Below are 15737 nucleotides of genomic sequence, written 5' to 3'. Positions count from 1 at the left end.
GTGCAATGTCCCAAATCTGAAACTCCAAAAACCGGAATTGTCTGAAAACTGGACATTTTGTGCATTGTAGATGGACTCGTTCATCATCTGGAATTATTGTCTGAAAACTGGACATTTTGAGGTAGCCAAGATGGCAACATCGGACAGCAAGGGACAAGGAAACAGGTTAAAAAAATGCAGTGGCAGGAATTGGTGAACGGGGAGGACCGGCGTGAATCGGCGAGGTCTGAAATCCGGCACAGATTCGGTCCCGAGGATTCCGGATTTCAGATTATTTTTTTTTGTCTGAATTCCAGAAAAACCCCAAAACCAGCACTGACTCGGTCCTGAGGATTCCGGGCATTGTACCTGTATAGAAGGTGAAAATTTACAGGCCCTGACCTCTAACGAAAGAAACCACTAGCTAATTGTAGTGCTGCTTACTGGCGAAGACAGAGGCTGCAGGAGCATTTAAACAGTGCTTAAAATGCCATCATTGGAATATGGACCACAAGTCAAGAAATAGTATTTGAAAGCAAAGCACCAGCATGATCCGAGCTCTCCTTTACATTTGCCCTGATTTTTAAAATCTGCAATTACATCAAGTGCCTGATGGAACATGACACCGCCTGCTGTTCAACAGCAATTAAGTGAAAATAAGGTCTGTACCCTCTCTCCATATAGCCTAAATTTGAAGCTGTGCAAGACTACATACTGCTCAGATCTAGTTCCATGTCCAACAACCACCTCTGCGTAGTATTGTCTTAATGCAAAAGTGGCAATATAAATAGACCCAAAATGCCTCTCTTTGACCGTGTATACTGTAGTTTTTGTGTGGTTGGTAACTGATCTTGTTTTGTATGTGAAAGGCTCAACATTCTCTTTCTCTTCTCATCCCCATTTGCAATACTGAAAACTTGATATACACACTATTTACAGATGGAGTTATCTATTTCATTGAACACATTCTCATACAACAGTTTCATAAGCCTGGAGCAATCTGACTTTATTGGGGAGTGGGAAAGGAACAAAAGGGAAGATCTCTGATAGTGTTGCAGGAGTGAGAGTGCGAGCAAAAGGAGATGGTATTGGGACAAGAGCAAATAAAAGTTAATTTCTTCCAATTAAACATTTAGAAGATAAACAATAGCTGCAATCTGTTCCTTTGGCACTGTACTTGCTTAATATCTGTTGCATCTAACTTTCACCATGCTCCAAAACTTCACCAGCATGAGAGCACAGGTTTTTTCACCAGGTATAAGGTGACCTGAGGAGGAAACAACCCCTTTCTGCCCAGGCTGTCTGTAATCAACTCATCCAACTGCAGTATGAGTGAACGCAGCCCCAAATCCCCCATTCAACAATAGTCCCACACCTTGCCTTCCCTCTGTTACTGGCCATCATGACTTCTTCTTGGTTGCAATGCTGAAATAAAAGCCACTACAAAAGAAACATTCCAATCCAACTTTATCAATCCAATATTACATAAAAAGTCAACAAATAACCCTTGTGAATTCCATTAGTGCCTATCTTCCTTCTAGGCAGTCCCTCGGCGTCGAGGATGACTTGCTTCCAGACTAATGAGTTCTCAGGTGACTGAGTCCAATGCGGGACCTACAGTCTCTGTCACAGGTGGGACAGACGGTGGTTGGAGAGACAGGTGGGTGGAGTGCTTGTGTCGTGTGCTCCTTCCGCTGTTTGCACTTGGCTTCCACATGCTCCCGGTGAAGAGACTCGGTGTTTGGCGCCTTCCCGGATGTTTCTCCTCCACTTTGAACGGTCTTGGGCCAGGGATTCCCAGGTGTTGGTGGGGATGTTGCACTTTTTCAAGGAGGCTTTGAGGGTGCCCTTGAAGCGTTTCCTCTGCCCACCTGGGGTTTTCTTGCTATGTTGCAGCTCCGAGTAGTGCGCTTGTTATCGGAGTCTAGTATCGGGCATGCGGATGATGTGGCCCGTCCATCGAAGCTGATTAAGCGTGATCAATGCTTCAGTGCTGGGGATGTTGGCCTGAGCGAGAATACTGACGTTGGTGTGCCTATTCTGCCAATGGATTTGCAGGATCTTGCGGAGGCAGCGTTGGTGGTACTTCTCCAGTGCTTTGAGATGCCTGCTGTACATAGTCCATGTCTCTGAAGCATATAAGAGGGTGGGTATCACTACTGCTTTGTAGACCATGAGCTTGGTGCCAGGTTTGAGGTCCTGGTCTTCGAACACTCTGTTCCTCAGGCGACTGAAGGCTGCACTGGCACACTGAAGGCGGTGTTGGACTTCGTCATCGACATATGCCCTTGTTGACAGTAGGTATTGAAAATGGTCCATGTTGTCCAAGGCCAATTAATGGATCTTGATACTTGGGGGGGCAGTACTGTGTGGTGGGGGCAGGTTGGTAGAGAACCTTTGTCTTACAGATGTTTGGTGTAAAGCTCATACTCGTGAACGTTGGTCCGGATTGCAGCTTGCATGTCATCGTGAAGCAGGTGGAGGATTGTGACGAACTTTTGAGAGCAGCTGAATTTGAGGAGGACACTCCATAATCCCTCTTTTTGTTGACGGTGTCGAAGGTCTTTGTGGTCAAAGATGGCCATGTACAGAGGCTGGTGCTACTCCCTGCATTTTTCTTGAATTTGATGCACGGTGAAGATCTTGCCTATCCAAGTGCTCCTATGAAGTGCTACCCCAATGGCTGCAGCATAGCTGGTGGAATGCTGCTGACTTTCGGTGTTGGAGACAGCAGATGGCCTTGCAGGATGACCTCTAGCATCTCTGGGGGGGGAGAAGGCCTGGCTGTGGACTGTGCCATCCTTGCATAAACGGCAGCAGTCTGGGCTGGCTGACAGACAACAGCAAAGGCAGAGTGGCAGTGGTGGAAGGACGAATGCTGTCCTCCACGGAGCCACTGCCTCCCCCGGGGCAGCATCTCAGTATTCCTAGCCTCGAGAACAGATTGCTGGAATGATGTGCGACCCTGCAAGCCGATTTCCCATGTAAACCCATGATGGCAGCAGTCTGAGCTTGCGTGGCAGCAAGCTGAGCCTGCATAAGAGGAGTCTGAGCTTGCATGACTTCAGACTGAGCTTCCACTGCAGCACTCAGACATAGGGTGGCTTCTGCTTTGTACTGCTATGGAAGCTGAGCCATCAGACGCTTCATGATGGTTTGGTCCACAAGTGTGCTAATTGACCTGTCCACCCCTTCCATGATGGAAAGAATGGGCTCCAAGCTCTGCAAGGTTGGTGCTGAATGCCTCCATGCTCCTTGCCAATGCACTAAGATCTAGCAGCTTAAAACTGGGCATCCATGAGGCGCTGTGGGCCATCAGCAGCATCAGAATTGTATTCCACCACAATCTGTAATCTTTGACCTGGCATATCTCTCACTCTACCATTACCATCGAGCCAGGGGACCAACCCTGGTTCAATGAGGAGTGTAGAAGAGCATGCCAGGTGCAGCACTAGGCATACCTAAAAGTGAGGTGCCAACCTGAGGAAGCTGCAACACAGCATTACATGCATGCTAAAAAGCAGAAGCAGCATGCTATAGACAGAGCTAAGTGATCCCACAATCAATGGATTAGATCAAAGCTCTGCAGTCCTGCCACATCCAGTTGAGAATGGTGGTGGACCATTAAACAACTAACTGGAGGAGGAGGCTCCATGAATATCCCCATCCTCAATGATGGTAGAGCCCAGTATGTGAGTGCAAAAGATAAGGCTGAAGCGTTTGCAACCATCTTCAGCCAGAAGTGCCGAGTGGATGATCCATATCGGTCCCCAACCATGAGGTCTCCATCAGAGAAACATAGAAACAGAGAAAATAGGCGCAGGAGTAGGCCATTCGACCCTTCGAGCCTGCACCACAATTCAGTATGATCATGGCTGATCATGCAACTTCAGTACCCCATTCCTGCTTTCTCTCCATACCCCTTGATCCCTTTAGCCATAAGGTGCACATCTAACTCCCTTTTGAATATATCTAACGAACTGGCCTCAACAACTTTCTGTGGTAGAGAATTCCACAGGTTCACAATTCTGAGTGAAGAAATTTCTCCTCATCTCGGTCCTAAACGGCTTATCCCTTTATCCTGCGACTGTAACCCCTGGTTCTGGACTTCCCCAACATCGGGAACATTCTTCCTGTATCTAACCTGTCCAATCCCATCAGAATTTTATGTTTCTGAGATTCCCTCATTCTTCTAAATTCCAGTGAATATAAGCCTAGTCGATCGAATCTTTCTTCATATGTCAGTCCTGCCATCTCGGGAATCAATCTGGTGAACCTTCACTGCACTCTTCCCCAATAACAAGAATGTCCTTCCTCAGATTAGGAGACCAAAATTGTACACAATATTCAAGGTGTGGCCTCACCAAAGCCCTGTACAACTGCAGTAAGATCTCCCTGCTCTATACTCAAATCCTCTCGCTATGAAAGCCAACATGACATTTGCCACCTTCACCACCTGCCAACCTTCAATGTCTGATGTACCGTGACACCCAGGTCTCGTTGCACCCCCTTTTTCCTAATTTGTCACCATTCAGATAATATTCTGCCTTCCTGTTTTTGCCACCAAAGAGGAACATCTCATTTATCTACATTATACTGCATCTGCCATGCATTTGCCCACTCACCTATCCTGTCCATGTCACCCTGCAGCTCTTGGCATCCTCCTCACAGCTCACACTGCCACCCAGCTTAGTGTCATCTGCAAACTTGGAGATATTACATGCAATTTCTTCAGCTAAATCATTAATGTATATTGTAAATAGCTGGGGTCCAAGAACTGAACCTTGTGGTACCCCACTAGTCACTGCCTGCCATTCTGAAAAGGACCTGTTTATTCCTACTCTACTTCCTGTCTGCCAACCAGTTCTCTATCCACGTCAATACATTACCCCCAATACCATGTGCTTTCATTTTGCACACTAGTCTCTTGTGTGGGACCTTGTCAAAAGCCTTTTGAAAGTCCAAATATACCACATCCACTAGTTCTCCGTTGTCCACTCTACTAGTTAAATCCTCAAAATTGTAGAAGATTTGTCAAGCATGATTTCCCTTTCATAAATCCATGCTGACTTGGACTGATCCTGTCACTGCTTTCCAAATGTGCTGCTATTACATCTTTAATAATTGATTCCAACATTTTCCAACACTACTGATGTCAGGCTAACCAGTCTATAATTCCATGTTTTTTCTCCCTTTTTTAAAAAAAAAAAAAAAAGTGGGGTTACATTATCTACACTCCAATCCATAGGAACAGATCCAGAGTCTATAGAATGTTGGCAAATGACCATCAATGCATCCAATATTTCTAGGGCTACTTACTTACGTACTCTGGGATGCAGACTATCAGGCCCTGGGGATTTATCGGCCTTCGATCCCATCAATTTCCCTAACATAATTTCCTGACTAATAAGGATTTCCTTCAGTTCCTCCTTCTCACGACCCTCGGTCCCCTATTATTTTCAGGAGGTTATTCATGTCTTCCTCAGTGAAGACAGAACCAAAGTATTTTTCAATTGGTGTGCCATTTCCTTGATCCCCCATTATGCATTCACTTGATTCTGACTGCAAGGGACCTACATTAGTCTTCACTAATCTTTTTTGCTTCACATAGCTATAGAAGCTTTTGCTGTCAGTTTTTATGTTCCCTGCAAGCTTACACTCGTACTCTATTTTCCCCCTCCTAATTAAACCTTTTGTCCTCTGCTGAATTCTAAATTGCTCCCAGTCCTCAGGTTTGCTGCTTTTTCTGGCCAATTTATATGCCTCTTCCTTGGATTTAACACTATCCCTAATTTCACTGTGTCACTCTCCATCTTAATAAAGAATTCTACCATATTATGCTCACACTTCCCCAAGGGGCCTTGCACAACAAGATTGCTAATTAGTCCTTTCTCATTACACATCACCCAGTCTAGGATGGACAGCCCTCTAGTTGGGTCCGCGACATATTGGTCCAGAAAACCATCCCTAATACACTCCAGTAAATCCTCCTCCACTGTATTGCTACCAGTTTGTTTAGCCCAATCTATATGTAGATTAAAGTCGCCCATGATAACTGCTGTACCTTTATTGCATGCATCCCTAATTTCTTGTTTGATGCTGTCCCCAACCTCACTACTACTGTTTGATGACCTGTACACAACTCCCACTAGCGTTTTCTGCCCTTTGGTATTTCGCAGCTCTCCCCATATAGATTCCACATCATACAAGCTAATGTCCTTCCTTACTATTGTGTTAATCTCCTCTTTAACCATTAATGCTACCCCACCTCCTTTTCCTTCCTGTCTGTCCTTCCTGAATATTGAGTTCCCAGTCTTGGTTACCTTGGAGCCATGTCTCCGTAATCTCAATTACATCATATCCGTTAACCGCTATCTGCGCAGTTAACTCATCCACCTTATTACGAATGTTCCTTGCATTGAGACTCAGCCTTCAGGCTTGCTTTTTTTTTTTAAACACTCCTTTTAGAATTATGTTGTAATGTGACCCTTTTTGATTTTTGCCCTTGATTTTTCTGCCCTCCACTCTTACTTTTCTCCTTCCTACCTTTTTGCTTCTGCCCCCCTTTTACTTCCCTCTGCCTCACTGCATAGATTCCCATCCCCCTGCCATATTAGTTTAAACCCTCCCCAACAGCACTAGCAAACACTCCATCTAGGTCATCGATTCCGGTCCTGCCCAGGTGTAGACTGTCCAGTTTGTACTTGTCCCACCTCCCCCAGAACCGGTTCCAATGTCCCAGGAATTTTGAAATCACTCCCCCTTGCACCAATCCTCAAGCCATGTATTCATCTGAACTATCCTGCTATTTCTACTCTGACTAGCACGTGGCACTGGTAGCAATCCTGAGATTACTACCTTAGTGGTCCTATTTTTTAATTTAGCTCCCTAAAATCAGCTTGTAGGACCTCATCCTGTTTTTTGGCAAATGGCATGTTGGCCTTCATAGCGAGAGGATTTGAGTATAGGAGCAGGGAGGTCTTACTGCAGTTGTACAGAGCCTTGGTGAAGCCACATCTGGAATATTGTGTTCAGTTTTGTTCTCTTAATCTGAGGAAGGACGTTCTTGCTATTGAGGGAGTACAGCAAAGGTTCACCAGATTAATTCCCGGGATGGCAGGATTGACATGAGGAGACTGGATCAACTGGGCTTGTATCCACTGGAGTTTAGAAGAATGCGAGGGAATCTCATAGAAACATAAAATTCTGACGGGATTGGATGGGTTAGAGGCAGGAAGAATGTTCCTGTTGCTGGGGAGTTCCAGAACCAGGGGTCACAGTCTAAGAATAAAGGGTAAGACTGAGATGAGGAGAATCATCTTCACTCAGAGTGGTTAACTTGTGGAATTCTCTACCACAGAAAGTTGTTGAGGCCAGTTCGTTAAATATATTCAAAAGGGAGTTAGATATGGCCCTTATGGCCAAAGGGTTCAAGGGGTATGGAGAGAAAGCAGGAATGGGGTACTGAGGTTGATTGATCAGCCATGATCTTATTGAATGGCCTGCTCCTGCACCTATTTTCTATGTCTCTATATCTCTGTTAAACATTCACTCCCTCCACCGGCATACCATAGCTGCAGTGTATATCATCTACAAGATGCACAGCAGCAACTCACCAAGGCTTCATCGGCAGCACCTCCCAAACCCGTGACCTCTACCACCTAGAAGGGCAAGTGCACACATCTGGCTTTTTAGACACCGCATATCAATCCTGAGATGTTCCGCAACTGCAAAGGCTACCGCTCTCTTAATGTGCAGTTGGTGTGCGACCACGACCAGCACATAAGAACATAAGAAATAAGAGCAGGAGTAGGCGATTTGGCCCCTCGAGCCTGCTCCTCCATTCAATAAGATTATGGCTGATCTGATCATGGACTCAGCTCCACTTCCTTGCTTGCTCCCCATAACCTTTTACTCCTTTATCGCTCAAAAATCTGTCTATCTCCGCCTTAATTATATTCAATGACCTAGCCACCACAACTCTTTGGGACAGAGAATTCCATAGATTTACAACCCTCTGAGAGAAGAAATTTTCCTCATCTCAGTTTTAAATCAGTGGCCCCTTATTTTAAGACTATGTCCCCTAGTTTTAGTTTCACTTATGAGTGGAAATATCCTCTCTGCATCCACTTTGTCGAGCCCCCTCATTATCTTATATGTTTCGATAAGATCATCTCTCATTCCTCTGAACTCCAATGACTATAGGCCCAACCTACTCAACCTATCTTCATAAGTCAATCCCCTCATCTCCGGAATCAACCTAGTGAACCTTCTCTGAACAGCCTCCAATGCAAGTAGATCCTTCCTTAAATACGGAGACCAAAACTGTATGCAGTACTCCAGGTGTGGCCTCACCAATACCCTGTACTGTTGTAGCAGGATTTCTCTGCTTTTATACTCTATCCCCCTTGCAATAAAGGCCAACATTCCATTTGCCTTCCTGATTACTTGCTGTACCTGCATACTAACTTTTTGTATTTCATGCACAAAGACCCCCAGGTCTCTCTGTATTGCAGCAGTTTGCAATTTTTCTCCATTTAAATTATAATTTGCTTTTCTATTATTTCTGCCAAAGCAGATAACCTCACATTTTCCCACATTATAATCCATCTGCCAAATTTTTGCCCACTCACTTAGCCTGTCTACATACCTTTGCAGATTTTTTGTGTCCTCCTCACAATTTGCTTTCCCACCCATCTTTATATCATCAGCAAACTTGGCTACATTACACTCGGTCCTTTCATAGAAACATAGAACCATAGAAATTTACAGCGCAGAAGGAAGACATTTCGGCCCATCGTGTCTGCGCCGGCCGACAAAGAGCCGCACAGCCCTTGGTCAACAGCCCTAAAGGTTACATATAAACCTATGAACAATGACGAAAGGGCAAAGAGCACCCAGCCCAACCAATCCACCTCACACAACTGCAACACCCCTTATACTGAAATATTTCACACTCCACCCCAACTGGAGCCAATCGATCTCCTGGGAGAGGCAAAAAACAGATAAAAATCCAAACCAATTTAGGGAGAAAGAAATCTGGGAAAATTCCTCTCCGACCCATCTAGGCCATCGAAACTAGTCCAGGAGATCATCCTGGCCGTATTCTATTCCTTGCAGTACTTACCATTATTCCTGTGCCATCCGACAAAAGGTCATCCAGTCTAATCCCAATTACCAGCTCTAGGTCCGTAACCCTGCAGGTTACTGCACTTTAATTGCCCATCCAACCATCTCTTAAAAGTAATGAGGGTTTCTGCATCCACCACTCTTCCAGGCAGCGAATTCCAGATTCCCACAACATTCTGTATAAAGAAGCCCCCCCTCAAATCCCCTCTAAACCTTCCATCAACCACCTTAAAACTATGCCCCCTCGTAATAGACCCCTCCACCAATGGAAATCGATCCTTATTATCCACTATGTCCAGGCCCCTCAATATTTTGTACACCTCAATGAGGTCTCCTCTCAACCTCCTCTGGTCCAATGAGAATAAACCCAGCCTATCTAATCTTTCCTCATAACTAAAATTCTCCATTCCAAGCAGCATCCGAGTAAATCTCCTCTGCACCCTCTCTAGTGCAATCACATCCTTCCTATAATACTGTGACCAGAACTGCATGCAGTACTGCAGCTGTGGCCTAACCAAAGTATTATACAATTTAAGCATAACCTCCCTGCTCTTATATTCTATGCCTCGGCCAATAAAGGCAAGTATTCCGTATGCCTTCTTAACCACCTTATCCACCTGGCCTGCTATTTTCAGGGATCTGTGGACAAGCATTCCAAGGTCCCTTTGGTCATCTACACTATTAAGTGGTCTATCACTTAATGTGTATACCCTTTCCTTATTAGCCCTCCAAAAGTGCATCACCTCACACTTCTCTGAATTAAATCCATTTGCCAGTGCTCTACCCACCTGACCAGTAGATTGATATCCTCCTGCAGCCCATGACTTTCCTCTTCATTCTCAACCACACAGCCAATTTTAGTGTCGCCTGCAAACTTCTTAATCATACTCCCTATATTCAAATCTAAATTGTTGATATATATCACAAAAAGTAAGGGACCCAGTACTGAGCCCTACGGAACCCCACTGGAAACATCCTTCCAGTCACAAAAACATCCATCAATCATTACCCTTTGCTTCCTACCTCCAAGCCAATTTTGGATCCAACTTGCCACTTTGCCCTGTATCCCATGGGCTTTAACCTTCATGACTATGTGGGACCTCATCAAAAGCCTTGCTAAAGTCCATATATACTACATCGTATGCACTGCCCTCATCGACCTACATGGTTACCTCCTCAAAAAATTCAATCAGGTTAATCAAACACAATATTTCCTTAACAAATCCGTGCCGACTGTCCCTAATTAATCCTTACCTTTTCAAATGCAGATTTATCCTGTCTTTTAGGATTTTTTCCAATAATTTTCCCACCACTGAGGTTAGGCTGACAGGCCTGTAATTACTCGGCCTATCCCTTTTTCCTTTCTTAAACAAGGGTACTACATTAGCAGTCCTCCAATCCTCCGGCACCATGCCCAGATCCAAAGAGGACTGGAAAATGATGGTCAAGGCCTCTGCTCTTACCTCTTTTACTTCACTCAACAGCCTGGGATGCATTTCATCCGGGCCTGGGGACTTATCTACTTTCAAAGCTGCTAAACCCCTTAATACTTCCTCTCTCACTATATATTTATTTCATCCAGAATATCACACTCCTCCTTGATAACAGTGTCTGCATTACCCCTTTCCTTTGTGAAAACAGATGCAAAGTATTCATTCAGGATCCTACCAACATCTTCCGCCTCCACACAAAGATTACCCTCATTTTCTCTAATAGGCCCTACCCTTTCTTTAGTTATCCTCTTACTCTTAATATATTTATGGAACATCTTAGGGTTTTCCTTAATTTTACTGGCCAAGAATTTCTCGTACTCTCTCTTAGCATTCCTAATATCCTTTTTAATTTTGCCTCTTAACTTTCTATATTCCTCTAGAGATTCTATATGACATAAGCGTCCCTTTTTTTCTTAATCCTCCGCTGTAAGTCCCTAGACATTCAAAGAGCTCGAGAATTATTTTTCCCAGCCTTTTTCTTTATGGTCACTGAGCCTTCCGGATCTCCTCCTTGAATGGCTCCCACTGTTCCGACTCTGATTTACCCACATGTAGCTGTTTCCAGGCCACTATGGCCAAATCGCTCCTTAACTTAACAAAATTAGCTTTTCCCCAATTCGGAACTTTTATTCCAGGCCTATTCTTGTCCTTATCCATAACCAACTTGAATCTGACTGAATTATGGTCACTGGCATCCAAGTGCTCTCCCACTAATACCACTTCAACCTGCCCAGCTTCATTCCCCAAAACAAAATCCAAAACCGCCCCCTCCCGTGTTGGGCTTGCTACATACTGACTAAAAAAGTTCTCTTGATTCATCCAAGTCATTAATATAGATTGTAAATAGTTGAGCACCTAGCATCGATCCCTGTGGCACCCCACTAGTTACTGTTTGCCAACTGGAAAATGACCCATTTATCCCGACTTTCTGTTTTCTGTTAGTTAGCCAATTCTCTATCCATGCCAATATATTACCCACAACCCTGTGAGCTTTTATCTTGTGCAGTAACCTCTTATATGGCACCTTATCGAATGCCTTCTGGAAATCCAAATACACCACGTCCACTGGTTCCCCCTTATCCACCCTGCTCGTTACATCCTCAAAGAACTCCAGCAAATTTGTCAAACATGATTTCCCTTTCGTAAAACCATGCTGACTCTGCTTGATTGAATCATGCTTTTCCAAATGTCCCACTACTGCTTCCTTTCCTGCTTTTTGTCTGCCTCATTTTTTAAATAGGGGCGTTACATTTGTGGTTTTCCAATCCACTAGGACCGCTCCAGAATCCAGGGAATTTTGGTAGTTACAACCAGTGTATCCATTATTTTACCTAGTATTACTTCATTAGTACTCCCTCCCTATAGCCCCTTGATTATCCACTATTGGGAAAATTTTTAGTATCTTCTACTGTGAAGACCGATACAAAATATTTGTTCAACGTCTCTGCCATTTCCCTGTTCTCCATTATTAATTCCCCAGTCTCTCCTCCAGGGGACCATCGTTTACTTTAGCCACTCTTTTCCTTTTAATGTACACCATGATGGTGAATGCGCACTCTCCTGGCAGCAGTCATGATGCCTTCATCCTGCGCCAGTCTGCTGGGCCAGCAATCTTCCAGCCACCACATTGAACCCGAGGGTGGCTGTTCGGAGAAAAGGGAGATCCGCTCCACACCTGATGTAGATGACTGATGACTTCCCTCTGCAATCCCACCACTCATGGCCAGCAATCATATAATGACAGCCATGTTGTCATGAGGAATCTCATCGAGCAGACCATCGGGGTGCTTCTGCTGCCTTGACTGCTCGGGAGGAGCAGGAGTGGGTGTCCCATTTTGCTGTTTGGCCTCCACAATTTGGCCATCTTAAGGGAGCAGCCCTTGCCATCACGGGTTCCATGACCATCTTAGGAGAAGGAGAATGAGGAAGAGGAGGAGGAGGAATGGAGGAAGCAGGCAGCAAATCCCCGTTCCAGATGGTCTGTCCGTGAGCGCATCATCAGATTCTGGTTCCAATTAATGAAATCCCAGATCCCCGTTGCTCAACAGTTCCCCTCATTATCATCCCTCTGTCACGGAACATCATGGTGTCCTCTTGGGCCAAAGCTGAAAAGAAAGCCACTACAAAACAAACATTCCAAACATAATTTATAAATGATTATTTTGAATCTTACATAAAGTCAACTAACCACCCTTCTGTATTCTCTTAGTGCCTGTGTTCATTTGCCTATGCTTGTGCTTCTATGAATGCTACCCCAGTGGCTGCAGCTTGGCTGGTGGAAAGCTGCTGACTTTGCGTGGGAGACACTGCAAATGGCCTTGAAGGATGACCTCGAGCCTAGAAGGCCCGGCTGTACACTAAAGCACCTCAGCTTGGGCGGCAGCAGTCTGGGCTGGCTGGAGGACAGGCAAATGCAATGGCACTGGCGGAGTGGCAGTGGCGGAGTTGCAGTGGTGGCAATACAAATGCTATCATCTTGAGAGAAGGCAGCAGATTCTTACTAAAAGGAACCACAGCCATTACCCTGGGTCAGCATCTCAGCATTCCTAACCATCTGTTGGAGGTTTGATTGTTTGTCTGCTGTGAGACCCTGCAAGCCCCTTTCCACACTCATAAACCCAGCCATGATGGCAGCAGTCTGAGCTTGTGCGGCAGCAGTCTGAGCTTCCACTGCAGGACTCAGACATTGGGTCGCTTCCACTTGTGCTGCAATGGAAGCTTTGACTTCGCCCATCACACCCAGCATCATGGTTCAGTCCACAAGTGCTCTAATGGAGTTGCCCATCACTTCCATCGTGGAAATCATAGGCTGCAATCTCCATGCAAAGCCTCATGCGTTGTTGGAGCAGGACTCCTCCATGCTTCTTGACAGTGACAAGAGGCTCTCTGGCAGGCCTGCAATTGTACTAAGCAGTTCTGTGTGCATGCCCATCACCATTCTTCAGAAGGCCATTCCATTGGAATCTTTATCTGAGTCCTGTGCAGCAGAACTCAAGTGCAAACTTGCCCTGAGGTAACTGGCACCTGTGCTACCCTTTGCTATTGGCCTGGCTGCAGCCCACTCATGCCCGGTGACTCATCACATGCAGATCATCCCTTTATACTACCCTCTAAAGTTCGCGTAGACCCAGTTTCTGAGTTGGTGCCTGGGAATGTCAGATTGAGTGATGGTGCCTCTTCTTCTCCATCGCTCTCCTCTTCGTGCACTGGCTGGGCTGCTGGCAGTTCTTGGTAGCTGAAAGCAGAAAGGCACAAGGGCCAGGTTGTGGTGAGGGAAGGGGGAAAACATAGAAACATAGAAACATAGAAAATAGGTGCAGGAGTAGGCCATTCAGCCCTTCTAGCCTGCACCGCCATTCAATGAGTTCATGGCTGAACATGCAACTTCAGTACCCCCTTCCTGCTTTCTCGCCATACCACTTGATCCCCCGAGTAGTAAGGACTTCATCTAACTCCTTTTTGAATATATTTAGTGAATTGGCCTCAACTACTTTCTGTGGTAGAGAATTCCACAGGTTCACCACTCTCTGGGTGAAGAAGTTCCTCCTCATCTCGGTCCTAAATGGCTTCCCCCTTATCCTTAGACTGTGTCCCCTGGTTCTGGACTTCCCCAACATTGGGAACATTCTTCCTGCATCTAACCTGTCTAACCCCGTCAGAATTTTAAACGTTTCTATGAGGTCCCCTCTCAATCTTCTGAACTCCAGTGAATACAAGCCCAGTTGATCCAATCTTTCTTGATAGGTCAGTCCCACCATCCCGGGAATCAGTCTGGTGAATCTTCGCTGCACTCCCTCAATAGCACGAATGTCCTTCCTCAAGTTAGGAGACCAAAACTGTACACAATACTCCAGGTGTGGCCTCACCAAGGCCCTGTACAACTGTAGCAACACCTCCCTGCCCCTGTACTCAAATCCCCTCGCTATGAAGGCCAACATGCCATTTGCTTTCTTAACCGCCTACTGTACCTGCATGCCAACCTTCAATGACTGATGTACCATAACACCCAGGTCTCGTTGCACCTCCCCTTTTCCTAATCTGTCACCATTTAGATAATAGTCTGTCTATCTGTTTTTACCACCAAAGTGGATAACCTCACATTTATCCACATTATACTTCATCTGCCATGCATTTGCCCACTCACCTAACCTATCCAAGTCACTCTGCAGCCTCATAGCATCCTCCTCGCAGCTCACACTGCCACCCAACTTAGTGTCATCCGCAAATTTGGAGATACTACATTTAATCCCCTCATCTAAATCATTAATGTACAATGTAAACAGCTGGGGCCCCAGCACAGAACCTTGCGGTACCCCACTAGTCACTGCCTACCATTCTGAAAAGTACCCATTTACTCCTACTCTTTGCTTCCTGTCTGACAACCAGTTCTCAATCCACGTCAGCAGCTTGTAAGTGAGAAGAGATTGTGGGATGAGGGGGAAGTGGGATTAGGTATGAGCATACCATCATCAACAATGCTTCCAACCTCCTGCTCACCACGGCCTCAGTGACAGCCACTCCAGTTATCTGAAGCACAGTCTCCTCCAGCGCAGTAAGGTTGTTCAGCCGTGCTTGTCCTCTGCCTGTCTATGGCTGCTCATGCTGGTTGTGAGCCACCTTGGCCTGCAAGAGAAAGGGAAGTGTGTCAGTGAATCTGGTGCTATGTGTTTGGGCGATGTGCCTGTCATGGTTGAACAACTGACAATGTTTGCGAGATGTGAGGCTTGCAGCAGTAGTAAGTATGTGAGGTGAATCTGTGATTGTGAGGTATGAGTCGTGTTTGGTAGAGATTGTTGGTGGATGAATGATGGGGGGTGTGGTGCATTGACAGTGTGGGAGACCAGTAGTGCAGTTGCTAGGATATAACATTTGAAGATGCATTCACTCACCTTGACCACTCGTGTGAGGTCATTAAACTTCTTCCGGCACTGGATCCAGGTCCTAGCGGTAACACGGGTGGAACTGACTGCTTGCAAAATCTCCTCCCACTGCCGACTGACAGTGTGTCTGGAAGGTCTGCTGCCCACCTATGATAGAGGACCTGTCTCCTTCTATATACCCATGGACCAAGGCCTCTATTGCTGCACCAGAGAAGTGAGGTGCTTTTACTCTCCCGTGTTGTGCCACTGCTACAGC

Source organism: Pristiophorus japonicus, chromosome 10, assembly GCF_044704955.1.
Source record: "Pristiophorus japonicus isolate sPriJap1 chromosome 10, sPriJap1.hap1, whole genome shotgun sequence".
NCBI classification, from domain to species: Eukaryota; Metazoa; Chordata; class Chondrichthyes; family Pristiophoridae; genus Pristiophorus; species Pristiophorus japonicus.
The sequence above is the reverse complement of the archived record's forward strand: the minus strand, read 5'-3'. Positions refer to the sequence as shown.